Source organism: Podarcis filfolensis, assembly GCF_964270895.1.
Source record: "Podarcis filfolensis genome assembly, chromosome: 14".
Classification (NCBI taxonomy): Eukaryota; Metazoa; Chordata; class Lepidosauria; order Squamata; family Lacertidae; genus Podarcis; species Podarcis filfolensis.
This window is the reverse complement of record NC_139616.1, coordinates 34309333-34333117: the sequence shown is the minus strand read 5'-3', so window position 1 is coordinate 34333117 and position 23785 is coordinate 34309333. Positions and strand designations below refer to the sequence as shown.

General features: G+C 45.2%; 1 protein-coding gene across 6 annotated transcripts in view; it reads left to right on the top strand.

Annotated features, from left to right (window-relative positions):
- Window positions 1-23785, top strand: part of FBXL16 (F-box and leucine rich repeat protein 16) — a 74347-nt gene that overhangs the window by 12992 nt on the left and 37570 nt on the right. The gene's annotated exons all lie outside the window — the stretch shown is intronic.

The window sequence follows — 23785 nt, the reverse complement described above, 5'->3', positions numbered from 1 at the left end:
GGTGGTTGTTTTTAGATTGGGGGGAGGAATTTGACCCCTCCTGCCCAAACAGCCCCCTCCCCCAGTTTTGGTTTGCTGCATTGAATGGAAATTTTAGTGGATCGCTACCAAGGCAATCTCATCGAGAGGCTGCGTGTTGAGTGGGACACACTGTTGTTGTTGTTGTCATTCTTTTTCGGGGAGCGGGGGGTGTTGCTGCTGTTGTGATTCATGGATTTGGGGGGTGTCTTGATGGCGCCATTTCCTGATCCCCATCTGGGCTGGCCGAGAGGATGTGGCGGTGAGATGGTTGATTTTTGGGCCCCACGTGGATCTCTTAGTTTGGAAAGAAGGTAGACTGGGAGAAAGAAAACAGGGCAAGCCTGACCTGACTGTTTTGGATTTTGCTTCTCTGCCCAGTGGAAAGAGAAGAGGGCCCTGCTGTTTGGTCTCTTGCCTTCCATCCTGGTTGAAAAAATGGTTTGGTTTTTTTAAAGAAAGAAATAATAATAACAACGCAGGAATTTTTGTTTGATGTCGTATATCCACTTCTGTGTGGGTCTTGAGAGTCCACTGCTAGGAACACTTGCCTGGGAGTAAGCTCCACTGAACTCGTCAAGAATTATTTCCATGCACAGATTTGGTCTGCACAAATTTAATTTTCTGGACCTTCCCCCCCCCCATACCTATGCTTTCCCCCTAAGAACCTCTGGTACAAAAATAAAAATAAAAAACAGGTTGACTGGCACAGAACAAGAAATGACCCAGGAAAGTGTCACCTGTTACATTTTTTCAGGGTTCTGTAGTTAAAGGCACACCAGAAGGGTTGGGGGTTTTTTAATTAAAAAGTGGCAACACTATCAAAAGCTCCCCTTCCCATATATATATATATATATATATATATATACACACACACACACATACACATAAAAAGAGCAAATAGTCTTCTTGGGGGTTCTGCCTAGAGACTGCCAAGAGCCAAGATTTGGAATGGCACTGTAGTGATCAGCAGCCATAGAGGAGACACCAATGGCAGATTTCAGCAGGATGCTGTTTGGCTTGCCTGTTATTGTTTTGAAATGCAGTGGATTTATTTTTGGGTTGGTGATGCGAGGGCTGTGTTGTTTGAAAGATATCTCTGCAGCTTTCTTCCCATGCTTAAGAGAGTGGTCTGTGGCTAGCTGGAGAGCTTCTGTTTTCTCGTTGAATTTGGGGCTTGGTTTCTTTCTAAAATGACTATTTTGGAGGCTCCAACTTGTGTGCTGTGTCCTGAAAATCTTGATCCCTTGTTCCATGAGTGTGGCAGCTGGTGAGATGTGGTTCTTTCCCTACCCCTGTTAACAAGCAGTAGAGTTGCCAACTCTTTTTCTAGCCTCTGCTCCTGCACCTTTCCCAAATACCTGGAGCTGAGCCACAGATGTTGTCAGATGAACAGGTGTGTGTCCTTGCACTCCAAAAGCTTCACCTGCTGATATCTGTCCATGAAGTAGCTGTGAAAGGCAGAAGAACAGCCTAGGCCATTTTTATTTTCTGGTCAGTTGGAAATTCCAATGGATGGTGAAACATATCCTGGCATATGCCAGATGTGCTGCCCTCTCTGTTTGAGAACTGAATTCTGATATGAAAAGAGGGTTGTGGTGTAAACATTGTGAAGGTGTGAGAGAGAGCTGATAATAATTCAGTCTTAATTTAGCACTGAAAGACGCCGCAGTTGTTAACTAAACAGGGCTGGTAGTCGTGCAAGTTTAGCTGTGCTGATTCCCCATAATAACATAAACAATGAGCAGATTATGGTGGGCTGTGTTCTTCACTGTTTCTGTTCTAAAAATGGCCATTCCCTGGTTAAATTGTGCCTGCTGCGTTGGAAATCCATAATCGCTAAGCCCAGACATGTGGGAGCTGGCTGTGGCTATTCTCAGTAGTGGCAAACAAAACATTTTGCATATGCTCAAAGAAACTATTTTCTGTGGGATCCATGCCTGCCATTAGAAAGAAGGGCAAGGGGTCACCCAAGGTTCAGTTTCAGCATGCTGGGTTGGTTGGTGTTTGCTTCACTCGGTGTAAGAGCTCATCCACATTTCTGCTTGTCCTGTGCCTAAAAAGCTTAGGTCCAAGCGGTTTCACACTTGACCCACACTTTCTAGACACTGGTCCAAGTGGTTTTGCCTTTGACGTGACACTTTCCCCGGGATAACCCTCTCCTTCGCACTAAATCAGAACGAATGAAAATCCATGGAAAACCCAATGGCCGTTTGTTCCAATGCAGTGCAAACAACTGGGTTTCCCCAGGAAGAAAATGGTGGGGCAAAGGAAGGTATGGAGAAGCCCTCAGACAGGCTTTCATAATCTGGTTCCCTCCAGAGGTTTAGGGTGGCAGCTCCTGTCTGGGACTGATGGAACAATAGCCCCAAACATCTGGAGGGCATAAGAAGATCCCTGATGGATCAGGCCAATGCCCATCTAGTCCAGCATCCTGTTCTCACAATGGCCAGCCAGATGCCTGTGGGGAAATTCTCAAGCAGGACCTGAGCATAATAACATTCTCCCCTCCTGTGGTTCCCAGCAACTAGTACTCAGAAGCATTGGTGCCTCTGACCACGGAGGCAGAACAGAGTCATCCTGGCTAGTAGCCATCAGTGACCTTCTCCTCTGTGAATTCGTCCAGTCTTCTTTTAAAACATCCAAGTTGATGGCCATCACTGCCTCCTGTAGTTGTATTGGGTTGTTAGTGGCGAAATCATCTGCAAAATTCCTGCTTCGCACACAGCTGTTTCCTCACTTGAAAAAAGGGGGGGGAGTTGTTAAAAGGTAGCAATGCTGGTACTGTGTGACTGTGTATGCTGAAATTTTTCACAAATGAATTTAGGAACGCTCTTGTGTCTATAAAAGGGCAGCCTCCTTTTCATCCATTTGTATTGCCAGAGTAGCAGATGACAGATCCCTGCTCTGAGGACCTTCCAATTTAAATCAGGGTTGGGGGAACATTTGGCCCTCCAGATGTCGCTGAACCACAACTCCCATCATCCCTGGCCATTGACCATGCTTGCTAGGGCTGATGGGAGCTGTAGTTCAGCAACATCTGGAAGGCCTAATGTTCACCACACCTGGTCTAAACCAAGGGAAAGGAGGGAAGTGCAGCCAGAATAAATAGAGGAGGAATATCGGCTTGTTTCAGTTGCACGTGTTGAGGTTTGGCTGCAGGCTCAGCTAGATGTGGGAAGTGGGAGGCTGTGCGAAAAGGTTCAAAGAGAAGGTGGCTCTTCAGGAGGGATCTGAAGACCCAAGCCGACCATTCATTATACATGACTCCCATAAGAATGTAAGAAGAGCCTGCTGCATGGGGCCAATGGCACATCTAGCCCACCGTCCTGTTCTCACAGTGGCTGCCCAGATGCTTGTGGGCAACCCTCAAGCAGGACTTGCGCACAAGAGCACAGCTACCCCCACCCCATAGTTTCCAGCAACTGATCATGAAGGAAGAACATAGCCATTGTTCCTAGCAGCCATTGATCAACTGATTCTTCAGGAATTTGTCTAATCCTATTTTAAAGCCATCCAAGTTGGTGGCCATATCATGGACCCTTGTGGCAGTGAGTTCCATAGTTTAACTATGCACTGCATGAAGAAGGACTTCCTTCCATCTCCAGTGATTCACTTACTCCTTTTTTCCTTTTTCTTTTGCTAATGCATAACTGACCACCCTACCTTCAAATGCTCTGTGTGGGTACCTTATGGGGATCCCTTTCAGAAAATTTTAAACAGCACATATGCCAAAAGTTCTCCAGATTTTGGTGTGCACACAAACACAATTCTCTAGGTGATAAACAAAGAGGATGGAGCGACTCTCCTAGAGGAAAGCTTACAGCATTTGGAACTTTTTAGTTCATAGAAAAGATAAATAAAGGGCGACATGGTAGAAGTTTATGAAATTATACATGGTGTGGAGAAAGTAGACAGAGAGAAAAAAATTCTCCCTCTCTCACAATGGAGATATCTGAGGATTCAGGACATACAACAGTGCATAGTTAAAACTATATTATTTGCTCCCACCGGATATATTGATGGCCACCCAATTGGATGGCTTTGAAAGACAATTGGAGAAGTTCATGGAGAAGGCTGCTAGACACAATGGCTATGCTCTGCTGCCACTGCTCTGAAGACCAGATGCTGGGAATCACAAGTGAGGAGACGGCTGTTGTGCTCAAGTCCTGCTTTCAGGCTTCCCATAGGAATCTCCGCTGGACAGCAGGATGCTGGGCTAGATGAGCCTTTGGCCTGATGCAGCACGGCTCTTCTTACGTTCCTAAACTGGGTACCACTTCTGCTGTCAGAGACTGTATGCCACTAAATACCAGTGCTGGGAATTGCAAAGGAGGAGAGAAGTGCTCTTGTGCTTGGGTCCAGGATGCTGGACCAAATGGGCCATTGGTCTGATCCAGTGGGGCTCCTTTTATATTCTTATGTTTATATGCTTGGTTTTCTGCATCAGGTGTGATTGGATGATCCAATCACACCTGCTGCAGAGAGGTAGCAAGATTAGCCACACTCAGGCATGAGTCAGTGCCCCAGTTCTTCCTGTTTCCAGTGCAGACGTGGGTCCAGCACAGTGATTCACTCAGAAGCACTGGACTGGGAGTCCTTATTCTTGCAGCCCTTCAGGCAGAAATGTATTTACTTATTTTTCTCTCTATATTTAAATCTGCTTAATATAAAAATAAATTTCATATATATACGCAATTGAATAAAATGTCTTTTAAAAGGTAAATGAAACCAGAATCGAAACTATATACCATAGATAAAATGGAGCAGTGCATGAATGAAAAAGTTTAAGAATTGGGAATCAAGAATCTAGGACGGCTTGGGTGAACACAGAGGGGTCATGTCCAATGTTACAGTTCCCAGAATTCCTCATGAAGAGGGATTGACTATTAAACCACACCTGGAGTTGTAGCAGGATGAGGGGAAGGGGCTTTCTCCTAACAACTCGCAACACCCTGAACAAACTACAGTTCCCAGGAAATTTAGGGGAAGCCACAACTGTTTAAAGTGGTACGATGATGCTTCAAATAGTGCAGATGGGGCGTTAGAGGAATGCAATCCTATACTGTATGTTTAAGAGGTGTTTTAAAAGCTGGTTACTGTTTCTGCCTCTCAAACCACGTGGAGGAAAGGGTGTCCCTGTGAGGAAATGCAGCACATTAATAGAGTGAAAACAAAACTTTTGACTAGACCAATGGGCAATATTGTACTCCTTAGCAGTAAAACATGTGCTTTGCAAGCAGAAGGCCTTAGGTTCAATTCCTGGCATTTTTAGTTAGATAGGAAGATAGGAAGCTGCCTCATACTCAGACCATTGGTCCATTGGGCCTAGTATTGTCTACGCTGACCAGCAGTGCATCCCCAGGGTTTCAGGTGGCAAGTCTCTCTCAGCCCTACCTGGATATGCCAGGGGTTGAACGTGGGACCTTCTGCATCCCAAGCAGATGCTCTGCCCCTGTACAAAATAGCAGGTGAGGCAAAAGATCCTTCTCTGCCTGAAACCCTGCAGAAGACCTGCCAGAGCAGCTATGATGCTGAGCTAGCCTGGGTTGGTATTAGGCAGCTTCCGCCATTCCTATAGGGACAGTGCTATTGCATTCAGGTCTTGCTTGCAGGCCTCCCTTAGGCACCTGCCTGGCTTCCATGAGAACAGGGTGTTGGACTACATGGCCACAGACCTGATACAGCCGGGCTGTTCTTACACTCCAACTTTAATTTAGAAAAAAAAATATAATTCAGGAGGTGGGGGAAAGGTATCATTACTTGCCTGAAGTTTGCAAACCTCTAAACGATTACACAAAATATTTGGGGGGAGTGAGGTGATTGCTGCAGAGAGCAGTTTAGATGTCACATTAATTGAACCCGGTAGCTCACTCTGCTGAAGAGATATTGAAAAAAACGAGATATTCAAAACAGCTTTCCCTTCAGGCCAGAAAAGCTTTTGCAGTTAAATGTCACAAATTAGCACCTTTAAATTTTCACAGTATCTCACTTCCAAAAATATCAGACCTGTTCCCCACCACCACCCTCCAAAGTTTAATACAGTATTCACAAGAAAGTTGTGTGAGCCAGTTCCTAAGGGAAGAGATGGTAAGATTACCCAAACAGAACCGCCTCAGCTAGGGATGGGGCACTCAAGACTTTGGACTCTCATAGCTGCATACAGGAACTGCCTCTGTGGCAAAACGTTTGCCTTTGAGTCAGCATCTGGTGACAGGAACACTCTAAGTGGGCAATAGGTGGCTCATTCACACATTCAACCTGTTGCTTGATGCTGCCACCAGCAAGTGATGCATAGGTGAACTGACCAGTAGAGTTTCCTTAATGGTGATATGCCTTGTTGTTGTTGTTTATTGTATCATCCCATCTGTCCATCCAGAGGAGCCCAGGGCAGCAAACACATTACTGATGAAACAATCAACGATGAAAAACAATTCCATATACAGTCGTACCTTGGTTGTCGAACGCCTTGGTACTAAGACGTTTGGCTCCCAAACACTGCAAACCCGGAAATAAGTGTTCCGGTTTGCGAATGTTTTTTGGAAGCCGAATGTCTTTTTTGGCTGTTGGCATTGTTTCCAGAGCCAATCAGCCAATCAGAAGCCACACCTTGGTTGCAAACTTTTCGGAAGTCGAACGGACTTCTGAAACGGATTCTGTTCGACAAACAAGTTACGACTATACACACACACACACACACACACACACACACACACATATTAAAAGCATTCCAGTGTAAATATCTATATGAAAGGCTTGTTGGAAGAGGAAGGTCTTCAGCAGGTGCTGGCTAAACAGTAACAGTAGAGAGGGTGCACTATCTAACCTATCCTGTTGATGTCCTCTTCTAGCTTGGCTCAAGGCTTCTGGGGAAGGCTGTGTTGAGGATTTGGCGCTTCCTGGCAAGGCAGGGTTATGTGAGGAAGAGGAAGAGTCACAACCAATAACAATGCAAAGTCCAGTCTGGTAGAGCAGAGTCAAGCTAGGCTCTGCAGGATCACAACAAGGCAGGTCTGTCAGGACCCTGGACAGATCACTGTGACAAATACTGGCTGCAACTCTCCCAAGAAGAGCTGTTGCCTTAGCAGCCTGGCTGATTCCTTATGAATTGTCACTGGTCTGACTGGCTGTGGGCCTTGCCTGCCTCTGAAGGCCTGTTTGTTTCTCAAAGGGCCATTGCAGGTTCCTGGGGCCCAGGGGCAGTGAAGATTGCATGGGGCAGGGGGCTTTTAGTCCAGTGAATCAGGTGAAGCCATGTCATCTGACCAGGAAGGTCCTGGAGCGGGAGGTGATGCCTCCCTGCGTGATGCCTTCTCCCCTCTGAGTCTTCCTTTGAACCAGAGGTGGGAGCAGAGGCCTGAAAACACGACAGTCTTTTTTTTAATATTTCATTTTTCATTTTTCAAGACGATATTGTTATAAACTCACATCTTTTTCAATTTCTACATTTCTGGGATTACTCAGATCCCTTGGACTCCCCCCACCCCTATATCTGTTTAGATATAGATAGATATAGATATAGATATAGATATAGATATAGATATAGATATAGACATAGACATAGACATAGACATAGACATAGACATAGACATAGACATAGACATAGATATAGATATAGATATAGATATAGAATTACATTTTTCTAATCCACATTATCTCCTTTTTGAACTCCTTAACTCATATTACATTATAAGTGTTACAACAATGCTGTTCATAGAATCATAGAATGATAGAGTTGGAAGAGACCACAAGGGCCATCGAGTCCAACCCCCTGCCAAGCAGGAAACACCATCAGAGCACTCCTGACATATGGTTGTCAAGCCTCTGCTTAAAGACCTCCAAAGAAGGAGACTCCACCACACTCCTCGGCAGCAAATTCCACTGTCGAACAGCTCTTACTGTCAGGAAGTTCTTCCTAATGTTTAGGTGGAATCTTCTTTCTTGTAGTTTGGATCCATTGCTCCGTGTCCGATTCTCTGGAGCAGCAGAAAACAACCTTTCTCCCTCCTCTGTGTGACATCCTTTTATATTTATGTTTTTAAGTATATACAGTGGTCTTTAAGGTATTCTATAAACTTTTTCTACTGTTGACTGAATTTCTTGTCATCTTGGTGCCTGATCCTCACGGTCATCTTTGCCATTTCAGCATAGTCCATCATCTTGGTTATCCATGGTTCTTTAGTTAGGACTTTCTTTTCCTTCCACTTCTGGGCAAGTAGCATTCTTGCGGCTGTTGTCACGTACATAAATAGTCTTTTTAAATCTTCTGGTATTTCGTCTCCTGTTAACCCTAGTAAAAAGGCTTCTGGGTTGTTGTTTTAATAAAAGTTACCTTAAACATTTTTTTCAATTCATTGTATATCATTTCCCAGAAGTCTTTTAGTATTTTACATGTCCACCGTAGATCAGAGAACATGGCAGTCTTTGTCCCTATGTCCCACTTTACAGAGGAAAGTCCTCTATTTGAAGATATCCTCTATTTCAGAGCTGGGTAAGCTGTGATTCTCCAGATGCTTTTGGACCACAACACCCATCATCCCTGATCACTGGCCATGCCGGTTGCTGTGGAGATCAACCACATCTGGAAGGCCACCAGTTTGCCATCCCAGCTCTGTTCAAATGCCGATCTATCCATTCCAAGTCTGGTTTTAAAGATAACAGTCCTTTCATAAGCAAGGAGATGCATATGCTGGGGTCAAGCGTGCATAGAAATACATATATTCATGAACACATACACAAAAATGCATTATATTAGGGAAAATGGCTTTGCAAAAAATTATGCTTTGGGCAAAATTGCATACCAAAAATATGTATGAGAAACTCGCACAAAAATGCTGGTGAATTTTAATAGGGACTTGTTCTTTCTTTCTTTCTTGCAAACTGATGTGAAAATGTGGAGAACTGAACTTAAGCTTGGAAAAAGGAGGAAAAAATGAAATGGGCGCATTTGCCCACCTCCTTCACTCTTGTGCCATCTGTATTAGAGAGCATCAAACTTGTTCAGCCAACATCGCTTTTGTGGGTTCTCCTCCTGACCCTTTAACTGCATCTTGATATTCAAAAAAGAAACTGGTGATCATGTCGTCCTGTCCCTTGTTTGCCACACCCAGAAGTTCTTCTTCTGCTGCTGCTACAGGGTTCTCGAATCTCACTGGATTTGTATATATATTTGTTTTTAAACGTGATTGTGGGGGAACGGCCCACTATTGGTTTCAATTGTCTAAACCAAAAGGAAGCTGTCCGGTCTTGTGGTTCATCTTCAGGAAACCTTGGTTTTATCCTCATGTGCCCTCAGCTGAGTCACTAACGGCTTCAGTTTTTTGAATGGCTTTTCTTTTCAAAAAACTCTGCAGCAGAATTTCATCCTGGAGCCCCTTGTTCTCTTCCTCCTAAATCTAGAGTTTGCAGTCTTGAGTGTGGCTAATGGCAGGTGATCAGATGCAAAAACAAAAACAAAACAAACCCTGAACCCACCCCCACGCCCCACCATTTTATTCCTTCCAGGGACACCTGCCTGTTTTTGTGGTTGATTTTCTGCAGAGGTGGGGGCTCCTTGACCCTCCAGATATTGCAGTAGAGGTCATCTGCTCAGAGTCTTCTCCACTATGGTGAAAAGTATTGTGTTTTTTTAAAAAATTGTAGTAATTCTTTACAAATTGCATATAAACCCATATTTCATGCAAATCTGCACCCTCTCTTATCCTATTTTTTTGGTGATGTAGAAACAGTCACTTTCACCACCACCGCCAACTTACTGAGAAAGCCCAATCCATCCAGCTCATCTTCCTGATCACTTGTGATGGCACAGGGGATGGGCTGGGCGAGTGGGCAATAGCTCAGTGGCAGAGCAGCTGCTCTGCATGCAGACAGTCGCAGGTTCAAACCCTGTAATCTCCAAATAGGACTGGGGAATGCTCCTATCTGAAACTCCAGGGGGCTGCTGCCAGTCAGCTCTGACCATACTGAGCTAGATGGGATGGTTGGCCTGACTCTGTTTAAGGCAGCTTCCTATGAGAGAGTGCTGTGGTAGTCAGGTCCTTGCACACTTCCTCCAGGGGTCTCTGGCTGGCCACTCTGAGAACTGCTTGAAGCCCTGGAGAGCTTCTGCCAGCTGGTGTTGACAATACTGGGTTAGATGGACTAATTGACTTGGTATAAGCCAGCTTCCCAGGCTTCTATTGATGTGTCAGCCCTTTAATCATAGCCATGAGGACTGGAAGCTTCCATTATTTTATTTTTTAGCAAACAGGCCATAACTTGGTGGTAGAGCACCTGCTTTGCATGCAGAAGGTCTCAGGTTCAAAACCTGGCATCTCCAGGTCAAAGTGGGAATAGTGTGGGGAAACCCAGAAGTGCTGTGGGAGAAGGATGATGGTATCTGCTGAGTCTGTCTGGCTTGGTGCTTCTCTGCTCAGCACTGAGTCATTAATATGTAATAATAATAATAAATAGGGACATGCTCACAACACGCCAATTCTCATTTGAAGGACCCAAGAATGAGTGGTCCTGAGACCTTCCACCGTCCTTATTTTCCATTGCTAAGGGCTTGACTCTATCCCTTCCTTGTGCTCTCTTTGCTTGCTTTGCAATCGCCTCTCTCCTCCAGCGATTCCAAAGCCAGAAGAGGGTTTTGTTCCTTTCTGCTCAAAATAAACAAAACAGAGCTGTCCCAAAATAGGTGACCAGCAGTTCAGATGTGTCTCAGCAGCTGCTGAGTGTGAAATGGCAGGCTGTGAACTGCACAGTGCTTCAGTGTCCTCATGTCTGCCTCGACACTAGAGAGGAGGCATCTGCTCCCCGCTCAGAGGTTTCACTTCCAGGGAGCCTGGGGACGCAGCTGAATTCTGAAGAAGAACGACTTTAGCAACTCACACTCAAGGGGGGGGGAATGTAACAAGGCATCCCCAAAAGGCAGGGGACATGAATTTACTAGGGACACGAACCAAAAAATGGAGCCATTTGGAGCATACGTAGCACCCCTGCTGGGTAGATGCAAACATCGTTGGAAAGCACACTGTGCAGGAGATCCCAAAAGGGAAACTGATGTGGGGTGTGTGGGTGTGGGTGTTCAGGTTGCAGACTGCCTTTGCTGAGCACAACAGCATTGCCTTTAAGTTCTCAGATAGCCACTGAAGGAGAGCCATATGTTCGCTTTTTCAAAAGCTGCAGCAATTTGCAGGCAGAGGGGGATGGGGAGAGGGGAGGGGCTGTGGTTGCTGCCTCCGCCACACGCAGTGGGATGTCAGAGAGGGTGAAAGCCAGGCCTCTCTGTGTAAATAACCCTGCAGGGCGCTGGTGTGTTCACTCTTGCGATAGACAGCGACTCCCATTAACCTCAAAAGGGTTTGGGTTTAATGGAGGGTTTCTTTGGGTTTTGGAACCGAGTGCTGGTGAATGCTGAACTCAGAATAAACCCTGCTCACGAGGCTGGTTAGATGATATAGATCATGAAGACATTTGCACACTGGGGAAACCCTGCTGTAAAAACAGGATGGCGGGGAATGTCTACCACGCAGAGGATTTGTTTGCATACAGTTAAGGATAATTTGTTCCATTATCCTAAGAGCAAACAGCCAAGGCCTCCGTGATCAAGGTATTCCAGAGTGTTTCAGCTGCGTCTACCCACCCACCATGATTACAAGTCACTATTATACCCTCTAGGGTAGCAATCCTAGGGCTGTTCACACAACCAGAGTTGCTTCATACTAGGAATGCTTGAGGGATTAGGTTTTTGGCAAAGTCCACTGTGAAACTGACCTGATCTGTCTTTTCTAGGCTAGCATGCAAATCAGAATTTAGGAAAGTAGGAAACTGCCTTATGCTGCATCAGACCATTGGTCCATCTAGCTCAGTATTGATGGACCTCCAGCGTTTCAGACTAGGAACAATCCCAGTCCTACCTTGAGATGCTTCAGATTGAATTCAGGACCTTCTGCATGCAAAGCAGATGCTCGGTCACTGAGCTCAAGCTAGTTCTCAAACAGTTTCCACACTTCCCTGGGTGTTCCATCACAGGTCTCAGCTAAAAAAAAATACTGTTAAATGTGTGTAATTGTGTGTGGAGGGAGTTATGCTTCAGGATAAGGAAAATGCGAACGTAATGAGAGTTCATCTGGACCAGCCCAAAGACCCATCTAGTTCAGCATCCTGTTCTCACAGGGGCCAACCTGGCAACACAAGCAGGATGTGAGCCCAACAGCACGCCCTCCACTAACGTTCCCTAAGAACTGGTATTCAGAGGCTGTATTGAGGAACTGCACACAGCCATAATGAGTAGCTGTCATTGATAGCCTCTTTCTCCATGAAGTTGTCTAATCCCCTTTGAAAGCCATCCATGTTGGTGACTATGTCCACACTGCCACTTGTCTCGCACTTTCCTCTGGGAAAACCTGCTCCTTGTCACTGAATTGGAGCAATTGGCTTTTCCACAGACTGACATTTGTTCTGATTCAGCAGTGAAGAATGTGTTTTCCCAGGGAATGCGGCAGGGCAAATGGGATACTGCTTGGACCCTTGCTTTCTAGGTGTGTGGACAAGCCCACATCTCTATTCCTTTTGGCGCCTGCTAAAAACATTTTTGTTCAGGCAAGTCTATCCAGACGTGTAGAAGTTGGCATGTGTTTTAATCAGTTTTCAGATGAATTGTTTTATTTATATTTTGGAGTTTTTGAGTGCATGTTTTTAACTTTGTCTTGCATTGACAATTTTAATCTGTGGTGTGTGGTTTGTTTTTTTTTGTTTTTGGGCAAACTGCAAATAGACCCTCTAAGCAATCAAGCGGTATATAAATGATGTTAAATAAAAAAGTAAACCTTTGGAGAGCAAATTCCAGAACTTAACTATGTGCTGCTTGAAGAAATGTTTAGTTAAAACTAGTTTGCAACCTGCACAAGGTATCCAGCTTATGTTGCTTTTTATTGTCACCGTCATCTCACAAATAAATGAGGTTTGATAAATAAGGAAACATTCACTGAAACAAGGAAGAGTTAGGAATCCTATTCCAGATGCAGCTGCTCACCACAAAGGCTGGCATCAGACATGGGCCATGTTGGGGTGCTTGGGCCTTTGACAACTGCCCGACAATGTCAGGTACCAACGACTGCTTTGCATGTGTTCATATAGGACAGTAGTTTTCAATGGATGTGCCGCCATGCCCTTGGGTGCCTTGTATGACGGTCAGATGTGTTGTGGGTGGAGAGAGTCGCGGGCAGCAGCACCCTCCATCCTTCTTTCCTTCCTTCCTCTTAATAGATAGATTAGATTAATAGAAGAGGCTGTGTGTGGCAGAAGTGAGGGCTGCATCACCTGCAAGGCATGGCCTGTAAGGCCTGATGGGAAATGTAGTTCCTGAGCCCTGTTTCTGCCTCAGATGGGGTGAAGTTCCAAGGCATGTACTCTCTCTCTCTCTCTCTCTCTCTCTCTCTCTCTCTCTCTCTCTCTCTCACCCCTGACCCTAGGGGTGGGAATTTATTAGGACTTGCTTGCAAGTAGGCACAGTTAGGATTGCAGGGAATGGAATTCCTTATCTCCACACACATACCATGCACACAAACACACAACACACACACACCGGGGAGATCTGTGTGTGTTTTTTATGAAGACTAAATGGCCATTGCGGTATATCAGTATATCAGTGCTTCAAAGTGCACTTTGTATCTTTTTCTGATTGCTATATAAATTTGTTTTCATTTTCCTCCCAACTTTCAAAAGCAACGTTTAGCAAAGCAATGAATGGCTCATAATTTTTTAAAAGCCTTTTCAAAGCTGTACTGCTTAAATTTGAAGCCTTAAAGGAATGGTGGGCAAAACCAGTAAATGATGAAACTACACAAGTTTTTACCAGATATCCCACAGGGGAGCCGCGTAAAGAATGTAGTTGGTCAAGGGAGCCGTGGACTCAAAAAGGTTGAAAGCCTCTGATATAGGAAATCATTCTTGAGGAAATCATTATTTGCAGTCTGACCTGATTTGCACCTTCTGGGCTAATGGGCGGATCAGCTTCCAATTGCCCAGGGGTGTACCTAGGGGTTGGCAAAAGTGCCCCCCCGGGGGGGAGGGGTAGGCTGCCACCCCCCCAAAAAAATAACCTATCAGGCTATGTAGTGTATGACGTATATGTCTGTGGCTCTGCACTGCAGCTGTCATGGTGAGATCAAATGCGGGAGAAGTTTCCCATCCTTCTTGCACTGTGGCACAAAGGCGTTCAAATTTTTTCACTCTTTTGGCAGGCACCGATATGGCTCCTTGCCAGGGGTGCAAGAGACCCTAGGCACCCTTCTGCAGCTGCCCTTCAGATTTCACACTTCTCCAGATTTTATGGTGCAATTCCTCGACTCATAATATCCCCATATGTATTTTAGGATGAAATGCATTTACAAATGTGAATTTTGTGAGAAAACTGCATTTAAATATGAATTTTTAAATAAGCAAAAATGGTAGATTAATGTAGAAAATGGGACAGAACAGATTTATTGCACAGACTTATTTTCATATGTGTTTCTCTGTGCCCAAAGCTGGCAGAAGCAAACAGCTCTCAGTGGCAGTTGATTCACATCAGGACTACGGAAGTCAGGGAAGCCAGCCATGGGTGGAGCCAGAGCCAAGGATGCTCATAGGCAGAATCAGTGGCAAGCAGAGCCAACTGATTCTAGTTCTGTCCTATTCCTCCTCCCGGCTGAATTCTACACAAGCAAGACTGAGACTAAAGAGGAGAAAGCTGATAGGCAGGGCCCACCCTCTGGACCACTTGTAAATGGGAAAGGTTGACAGCAGACTGAGGTTGGTGGGGCAGTGCCTTATTTGCCCTAATGGGGCAGCCTTGAATCCCCCTTACAAATATTTTGGGGAGATAACTGTGTTGCCAGTCCACTATGGAGAGAGCTTCAAGGTATTAAAAGACCTGGCTATCAGAAAGACTGCCTTCTCCTATATAGACCACCACTGTGATCTACTGAGGCTGACTGAGCCGTTCACCTGACTACAGTGTGGGGAAGGGCCTTCTCAGTGGTGGCACCTGCCCTGCGGAAGGATTTTCCAGCAGAGATCAGGCTTGCTTCAATGCTAGGTGGTCTAAAAAGTCCTCACTTACCCCAGCATTTTCCTGATCATTTTTGCTTTATTGGTTTGGCTTTGCGTGTTTGTGTGTGTATAATTTCCCCCTGTTGTTCTGACTTGGTTTTATTAATCTGATTTTATTGATTGTAGTAGATGGTATTGTGTTTCATATGCAAGCTGCTTTTATAGTTTGTCGCAGAAGTGAAAAGTGATATACAGATGTTCTGAACGAAGGATTAAATCCAGGTGTTGGCTCACACCGCTATCCAAATTGGAGAGAAACAAGCCTTTGCTTTGTTCTTCCAAACAGAATTCAACTGTGCATCCCAGACAGATACTTACAGGCCAATCAAGTAGTCTATTGTGTGTGGCTGATTAGTCTAATGGCGTCATACGCTTCATGCATGACACTTCAAATTACATCTTCATTCATATTTGAAAAGAGAAATGATTACCGTTGCCTGATGCCCATCTTCCTGCTAGAGCGAGGCAGCTATTCAGCTGGGGGGGGGGTCAGTCCTCCAGCTTCGTGAACACAGCACTCCTTATCACGTCTCTTCAGGGCCCTCTCTTTGTTTTGTTACTGCCACACTGTTCCTACAGGGAGAGACAAAAAATAAATAAATACCCCCGTTATTCTGAAATTTGCATGGGGCATTTTTCTTTCCAGTTGAGATTTGCATAGCTTGGTATCCAGATGCAGCTCACGCAATGGGAAGGGAATCTAGCATTTTTGATGAGGTGGGTGTTGGTCCCTTTCAAAGCCTTAAAAAACCCGCAACTCATCTAGATTTCTGGAAATGGTTATCATGCAAAAGTAAAAGATTTGCATCCATTGACTTAGTGAGTGTGCTTCCATTGGGGTAGATAGGTTTAAAGATTTATGGAGATGAACTAGAAGGAAAATGTAAAGCAGGCTTCCCCAACCTGGTGCCCTCCAGCTGTTTTGCACTACAGCTGCCATGAGCCCCAGCCAGCCCTCTAGGAAGGCCTCTAGTCACAGCCACCCCACATATATTTAAAGTACAACTCCCCCCCCCCCAAATAATCCTGTGAACTGTAATTTAGCCCCTCTCAAAGCTACTACAGCACCCTTAGCAAACTATGGTTTCCATGATTCTTTGGGATAAGCGATGCTCTCAAAATGAATGGTGCAGACATGATCTTTGAATACCCAGTCACAGGGGAGAACTCCGGCCTTCATGCCTTAACATGGGTCTTCCCAGTTCCTCTAGGATGTGACCTGGAGGCTCCATTGAGCTGTCATGTGACCCAAAGCCATAATCTCTTGCCGCAGAAAATTGCTTTGCAGGCAGAAGGTCCCATATTCAATCCCTGGCATCTCCAGGCAGGGCTGGGGGAGACTTCTGCCTGAAACCCTGGAAAACTGCTGCCAGTCAGGGTAGACAATACTGGGCTAGATGGACCAATGATTTGACTCAGTGTAGGGCAGTGTGACTACACTGCAGATTTGTCAAAAAGCATTGTGCTATTGGCAATTCTATTTAACTACAGCAAGGTCCAAGAATCTTCGATACTCTGCTCACTGATGGCAACCCCACCCACCCAGCCAAGAGTGCAGGACCAACCAGCCACACACTTTTCCAGAGGTGTGTGTTTGCTGATACCAGAGCAAGCATTGTCCTTCCCCCCTTCCCTGCACCAGCTAACATGCAACCCCTGCGTCTTCTGTTCCTCCTTCCCCGGAGGTCTAGATTCATGACCCATGCTGAGATCCATTATCTGATTTCTATAGCCAGCTGACTCAGAGAGGGACAAAAGCTATTCCAGAGATACAGGGGAAGAATAAAATAATGGACTTTGCTTGGAAACAAATTCCCTCTCTCCCTGTCCCCCTTCACAGCTGCGTTCTCTTTGTGTAACGAAAAGCCGGAAGGGCTCTCCAAAGACCTCTCCCACATTGGAGGACAAGGGGATGGGATGTCTAAATGCCCCCTCCCCCAGGCTCTGGGTTCAGAATGCCAGTGGAATCAAGTGGGAAATGGGAGAAAGTGAATCAAACCTGGCTCATAGCCAAAGCAAAAGGCCTCTATATGTCATCTGTTCCAAGCCATGGTGCAGCCAGGGCAAGATATCAGGGCTGGAGCCCAGCCCTTTGCCCCTACAGCTGATAATGAAGGCTACTGCGCAGGGGGACTGGTAGGGTAGAAGGCAGGGAGCCCAACACTAGGTGGCGCCAATGACCAGTTGGTAGTTCAGAGCACAAACTTGTAGACTTGTAGAGGTTTGACTATTAAGTGGTGGAGGGTAAAATTTTGTGTGGGGAGATATTTGCAAGATACAAGGTAAGGTGAGTGCCAGGGGAGGGAGGGATAGCACCATGGTGTGTGCTGCACAGTGATTAGTTGAGATTGGAGTGTGACAGAACAGGGGTTTGTGGTGAGGGGGAAGGATAGTTGGGTGTGGGAGTGAGTGGAGGGTGGCTGGGCGGGTGCTGAGGAGTAAGGGGTAGAGCAGGCAGGATAGGAATGGGACTAGAATTAAAAGCACATGCTGAAATTCAAAGCATCCAAACACTGTTATTAGAAGCAAATCACATTAGAACCTGTTACAGCCAGCTTTTACCGTAGTAATAAAGTTTGCTTAATCCAACCACGTCTCATATTTGGCTAAGCTATCAGGGCTGTGACAAAATAAGTCAGAGATAGTGGTACAGTGGTATCTCGGGTTACAGACGCTTCAGGTTACAGACTCCGCTAACCCAGAAATATTACCTCGGGTTAAGAACTTTGCTTCAGGATGTGAACAGAAATCGCTTGGCGGTGGCGCAGCGGCAGCGGGAGGCCCCATTAGCTAAAGTGGTACCTCAGGTTAAGAACAGTTTCAGCTTAAGAACGGACCTCCAGAACGAATTCTTAACCCGAGGTACCACTGTATCTATATGTTGGCAGTGGAATGCCAGCAGCTGGGAGGTTGCTTGAGGTCTTGGGAGCCCAAAGCAGGGAACCCTTTAAATCAAACAGCAACCCAGCGGAGTTGAAATAACTTTTCCAAAGCAAAAGGGATGCGTGGTTTGAGTCAAAGTAGCCTCTTGGTCTTAAATGGTAGGCTTGAGTAGGGGAGGGCACGACTGTATCCTTACAGCCTCTCCCCTCCTCAAAAAATTACAATTTTTTTTCTGAATCTGCATGGATGAGCAGGAACGTGAAGGGGAGCGGGGCAGAGGAGAAAATACTTGCAGCGCCCATTATGAGCTCAGGGAGGATTATGTGAGTATCACATGGACCTTCTCTTTTAAAACTGACATGTGGATTCTGGTAATTTAAAGGCAGAGACAGCGAATCCAAAGAAATAGATTTCCTTGCTGTCTCCGATCTTTGATTTGTGGAGTTCAGATGAGTCTATAAATAGCAGGCAAATAGGAACCAGCCTTGGGTTTCCCCCAGTGTATTTGATGGGTTATCTGGAGGTGAGAGGCTGTTGTTTCATTGTCAGGCTGCTGAAACTACATGGGGCCTGGGAGATGAGAGACTTTTGAGGAAGAGGGGGTAGGTTGAGAGTCTTAAGCAGCAAAGTTCCACTTTGGCTCTCGAAAGGCTGTATAGCTCAGTGGCAGAGCACCTGGTTTGCATGCAGAAGGTCCTGGGTTCAATTTCCAGCATGTCCAGGTACGACTAAAAGAGACCTCTGTCTGAAATCCTGAATAGCCACTGCCAGGCTGTGTAGCCAGTGCTGTGAGTGATGGACCAATAAGGCAGCTTCCTGTGTTTCATTTCAAGATCAGAACCCCCAAAATAATAATAATAATAATAATAATAATAATAATAATAATATATTTATACCCCACCCATCTGGCTGGGCTTCTCCAGCCACTCGGGGCGGCTTCCAACAAAATATTAAAATACAGTAATAATTGTCAAACATTGCAGGCAGTAGAAAGAAAGAACACCAAATAATGCAGCAAGGTCACTAATGAAGAGAAGCAGGGGATGACATCTCGCAGTCCGTGATGATACATGGTTACGGATAGGTTTGTGGGGCAATTAAATATAAAATAGCACCAGCAACTGCCAAGAATGTCTGGATATATGTAGAAGCCTGTCAAACAGCTCAACTGGTTGAGCACAAGACTCTTATCCTCAGAGTCGTGGGTTCGAGCTTCACTTTGCACAAAAAGATTTCTGCATTGCAGAGGGTTGGGCTAGATGACCCTTGGATTCATTTCCAACTCTATGATCTATGAAAAAATAATGCCCACCAAAAGCCAGCCGAGAGGCCTTAGGTGTGGTGTAAGGGCCATTCCATTGGTGGAGAGGAGAACCTCTATCAGTGCCACCCCCCCCCCAAAGGGAAAGCTCCCCAAGGGTCGATTGAGTGCCAGTGGTGCTTCCCTCACCAGCAGTGGGGCTTCAAAGAGGGTGTGCCATAGGGGGCTCATGGAAAGCCTTGGGTCTAGAGAATCCAAAGTCTCCTCTATCCCCTGACTTGCCTATGAGAAGAGCTGGATATTATAATAGCCCTGAGGCTGGCACACTCATTTTTTCTGCTTTTGACATCAATGGGAAGTGCAGAAATTTAAAATGCAATACAGTGGTACCTCGGGTTAAGAACTTAATTTGTTCTGGAGGTCCGTTCTTAACCTGAAACTGTTCTTAACCTGATGCAGCACTTTAGCTAATGGGGCCTCCTGCTGCCGCCGCGCCGCCGGAGCACGATTTATGTTCTCATCCTGAAGTAAAGTTCTTAACCCGAGGTACTATTTCTGGGTTAGCGGAGTCCGTAACCTGAAGCGTATGTAACCTGAAGCATCTGTAACCTGAGGTACCACTGTACAGGGATTGGGGAAGAGGTAACTGAAAAATCATCTCCACCCCCACCTTCGGTCCTGGCCAGAGTGAGCCAAGGCGGCTGAGGCCACAATGCCTCCTCTGCCACAAAATATCTCTCTCCCCTTTGCACGTACCTTCAGATTGCTTCATTAGTTATTTAGCTGATATGGGGTCAGAAAAATAAGCACCTGCATTTAATTGGCTTGTTATCACCGAAGCAGTCAATACACAAAACTGAAAGCCTGGGTCATGTTGATGCACTTTGACATAAATTCAAATTTATTTCCCAACCCCAAATACTGCAGCCCTCCCTACACCTGAAATTAAAGGCCATTTTGCTGCGCAACAGCCTGGATTGTATTTTATCTTTGGTTGTGCCCAGCTGCAGCAACAGCAGCATCTGCCCTGAGTGCAACCTGAACTAAGTCCCTAAGCAGGTGAGCATCGGCAGCTTGTTTGGGTTTCTTTAATTGAATAAGATAATGGGAAGTTATTATTTCTTTTTAGTGTGGAACTTTCATAATTGTTGATGAAAAGCTAAATATTAGCTCACATTGAGGCTTAGCAAGGGCAGAAGGCTAGGTAGAGGGGCATGATTGCAGCTTCTGATTGGCCCTGTGCCTGCAGCCTAACACAGTCAAGCACATTTGGCCATTGCACCCTCCTGATATTGCTGGGGGTAGAAAAAAATTGGAAACATACAACATCCAGTGAAATTTAGGGGTGGGGAGTTCGTGCCTACAATAGCTGTAAGTTAGAGAAGTCTTTATCTGACCAGTAAAAGAATTTCAGCAACCATATCCGTACAGAACCACAATCATTCCTAAACATGCCCCATTATTACTTTGGGGAGGGGGTCATGGTTAAAAGTATGGAAATGGCTTAATACAACAGTAGAAGGAAGGAAATGAGATCATGGATGCACACAAGCACACTCACATGCTGCCTTTCCAGGAATTTGCAACATTCCCAGCCCCATAAGTTCCAAGCACCTGACAGGGATCTTACAATTGAGACAGATAATATATATTGATCTGCCTAAATAAACAACAGGAGCAGAGGTCAACTGGATGACATCAGCTTGCAGAGTGCTCAGCACCATCTGCGAAAAGGATACAAGGGAGGTGCATTATTTATCAGAGAATGACTTTATTCTTGCCATATGCCTAGTGAGGTTCACCACCCAAAGCTTGCTGAATGCTTAACTGCACAGCTAATTAGACCCACCCCCCCCCCAGGCTACTCGTCAAAGGATCCAGATAAGTCTTTATCCCTCTCTTATTCCTCCTCTCGAAAACAGAGTTATCTAGTTCAGTGGTTGTTTTGTTTTCTCCTTGAGAGCAGCCTGAAGTGCTAACATTAGCAAAAACTGAGAGCTGCAGCCATGAAGGCAGTTGATGATAACCCTTTGTGTATTTGCATTGGGCTGTGTTCTTCAATGGGTAGATTGATAAACTAAAGATTTACTCCCACCAATTCCAGGCTGTGCTCTTGAGCCCCTTAGAACTTTCCATAGTTCCTCAATGAGAAGGGAAAGTGATGGCTGACTCATTTCCCTATGTGTGCTTGAATACAGTGCTTGGGTCCCTGGATGTTGTTCTACTCCAACTCCCCTAATCCCCAGCCAGCTTACCCCAATGGTCAAGGATGATGGGAACCATAGACCAACAATTTCTGGGAGAACCAAGGTTGAAGAACACAATTTTGATGTATTGTGTTTCATATTGTGCTCCGACTTCACTTGAGGGCATAGTGAGGCCTGGCAGGGCTAGGTAACCCTCTTGGGAGCAGAGTGTGCAGTCTGGCATATGTTCCAGAATCCTCTGCAACATACTAGAATTCCAGATCCCTTGGCAAAGCAAGTCAATTAGGAAAAGGTACCTTGGAATTAGAAACAGTGAAGCCCCACTGTGTGTTCATACTTGGAAGGTACTTTGGTTCCAGTGTGTTTCTGTAATAGAGAATGAAAAAAGAAAATATTAGAGATGGCCACTCTTTCTAAGTGGCAACTTATAATACGGTATGATGATGATGATGATGACTTGTTAGATGCTTTTTACCCAAAGGTTACCATTATCTTCCTATATACATAAAAATACAAGGTGTCATCATGCTTATTTGTTGGCAAACAGAGCACTTGTCTTCAGGAAACATGGCTGAGAAAGGAGAGCTTGAAATATCTTTACCATCAGTCTGCCTACATCTATATCTTCCTGTGTGCCCATATACGGCCTCCCACAAGATAGGAAGTTCTGTACTCCAGTAGGGGTTCTCAACTGCCTAAATACCTCTGTGCTACATCACTTTGAGCCAGGCTGGTCTAGAGACTGTAGTGTTGGATTTAAGTTGGGGAAGACTTGGGTTCAAATTGCTGCTGAGTTGTGTAGTGACTTTGGTGCAGTCAGTGTAACCTTCCTCACAGAGTTATTGTGAGAATGGGGGGCAGGGAGATGTATGCTTCCCTCCCTGAGCTCTTTGGAAGAATGGTGATATATATACATACTATACTTCCTTCAAGAAGCTCAAACCCTCCCCTTCTCTCATGACACCAGTAGTCATAATTCTTCTCCTATGGACCACTTGAAAATTGCTGTGGGGGTCTCAGTGGATCACTTAATAAACTTTTTTTTGGTTCTACAAACCACAGCACATCCATAATTCATATTTTAATAATGGTAGCCTTGCTCTTCTAGTGTGATGGATGTGCCTGTTTTTGTAAGCAAAATGTTCCACAACCTTTCCACGGATCACCTGAATAGAGATTGTGGGCTACCAGGGGACAGAAACCACAGTTTAAGAGCCTCTGACTCACAACAATCCCGTGAAGTAAGTTAGACTGAGACAGAGTGGCTGGCCGAAGGTCACAAAGTGAGAGTCATGGCTAACTGGGGTGCTGTATAAGAGTTCCCCCACTTCTGGTCACCACCACATTATAATGGCAATTATTTACTGAATGCAATTGATACATAAGCACAAAAAATGTTTGTTTCAAATGTAGCTTTCCTCTTTAAATGGACATGAGACATATAAGAACTTAACAGCCTTCTGCTTCTGTGTGTTTTAAGGGGAAATCTGCCTTTGAAATACATCTACACCCTTCATATCATCATCATCATCATCATCATCATCATCATCATCATCATTTTAAATGCAGTACCCACCCTTCACTGTGAGGTCCTAAGGTTATAACAATTTAAAATTCAATGTTGAAAACAGAACAAATTACAGGAGTTGGGTAGGTCCTGAAAACACGTATCTTGGGTGTGGAAGGTAAAGAAGTACGACTTTAGCATATAGCAGAAGCTATATAATGAAGGTGTGGAGAGAATGTGGGGAGAGAATTCCACAACATGGGAGCTGCTACAGAGAAGAGCCTTCTCATCGGCCACTACCTCCACTCCCAACTTCTGAGGGCAGTGGCACTACTCAGGGGCCCCCCTCTGCTTATCGTAACACCCAAGAGGGACTGCTGGGAAGGAGGCAGTCTTACAAATGTATGAACTTTTGTGATTAAATAATATAATATCTCCTTGGTGCATAAATGTGGGAATGAAATTCAGCACTTGAATTTCCTAATGTGTGGACAAGAAGGAGAGAGAGAAAGAAAGAAAGAGCCAAAGGAGAAATGGAACTGGGGCCCAGGCTTCAAAATATTGGCAAGTGAACATGGGTGCATTTTGCAGACATAAAATACAGTATCTCAGTCCACCCCCACATACTCTTGGAGAAAATAAATATGTGGGCTCTTTAGCCAGGATTGTGTAGAAACTGAGAAGGAAGTCAAGAGTGTAAAATGGCTCTGAATGCCCCTGGGTGCTTTGAAAGCCAGAGAGCTTTTGTGTGCTTTGAGGGAAGACTGTGTTTATTCTTCATGACTTCTCTTTAGTTCATTCCTGCAGCCAGTAGCCATGCAGCGAAGACAC